The 840-nt window shown below is 48.7% G+C and overlaps 2 non-coding genes across 2 annotated transcripts; both read right to left on the bottom strand.

Moving 5' to 3' along the window:
- Positions 1 to 301: 301 nt before the first annotated feature.
- On the bottom strand, positions 302 to 420 carry LOC123175274 (5S ribosomal RNA). Its single transcript, XR_006487765.1, has one exon. It is a non-coding gene; the product is annotated as a 5S ribosomal RNA (ribosomal RNA).
- A 302-nt stretch (positions 421 to 722) lies between these two features.
- LOC123175280 (5S ribosomal RNA) lies at positions 723 to 840 on the bottom strand. The gene has a single exon (XR_006487770.1). It is a non-coding gene; the product is annotated as a 5S ribosomal RNA (ribosomal RNA).

The following is an 840-nucleotide window of genomic DNA, read 5'->3' as shown; positions in this document are numbered from 1 at the left end:
ACATGTTACCCCCGTCTTCGTCCCTTATGCTTGCCCCTCCCAGCTCCACTACACACACGATTGCACATTCCTTTGGCCGCTCCCGCTCAACTACGGAGACAAGTTTTACGACGGTTCAACCGCACCAGTGCCTATTTACCATGGTTTCGACCACTTTCAGAACACGCTTGCCGCCGCTAGACGTGTGAATAATGAGCAGCGAGCTAAAACTTATCATAAACGTGCAAAATAATAAAACGTGCTAAACATATGTCGCGCACGTGCGTTTTGTTATGCACGCGGCGCAAAAAAAATTAAAAAAGGAATGCAACACGAGGACTTCCCAGGAGGTCACCCATCCTAGTACTACTCTCACCCAAGCACGCTTAACTTCAAAGTTCTGATGGGATCCGGTGCTTTAGTGCTGGTATGATCGCATCTGACATGTTACCCCCGTCTTCGTCCCTTATGCTTGCCCCTCCCAGCTCCACTACACACACGATTGCACATTCCTTTGGCCGCTCCCGCTCAACTACGGAGACAAGTTTTACGACGGTTCAACCGCACCAGTGCCTATTTACCATGGTTTCGACCACTTTCAGAACACGCTTGCCGCCGCTAGACGTGTGAATAATGAGCAGCGAGCTAAAACTTATCATAAACGTGCAAAATAATAAAACGTGCTAAACATATGTCGCGCACGTGCGTTTTGTTATGCACGCGGCGCAAAAAAAATTAAAAAAGGAATGCAACACGAGGACTTCCCAGGAGGTCACCCATCCTAGTACTACTCTCGCCCACGCACGCTTAACTTCGGAGTTTTGATGGGATCCGATGCTTTAGTGCTGGTATGATCGCATC

Source organism: Triticum aestivum, unplaced genomic scaffold, assembly GCF_018294505.1.
Source record: "Triticum aestivum cultivar Chinese Spring unplaced genomic scaffold, IWGSC CS RefSeq v2.1 scaffold65792, whole genome shotgun sequence".
Taxonomy (NCBI): domain Eukaryota; kingdom Viridiplantae; phylum Streptophyta; class Magnoliopsida; order Poales; family Poaceae; genus Triticum; species Triticum aestivum.
Note: the sequence above shows the minus strand (reverse complement) of the source record. Positions and strands in the feature narration are given on the sequence as shown.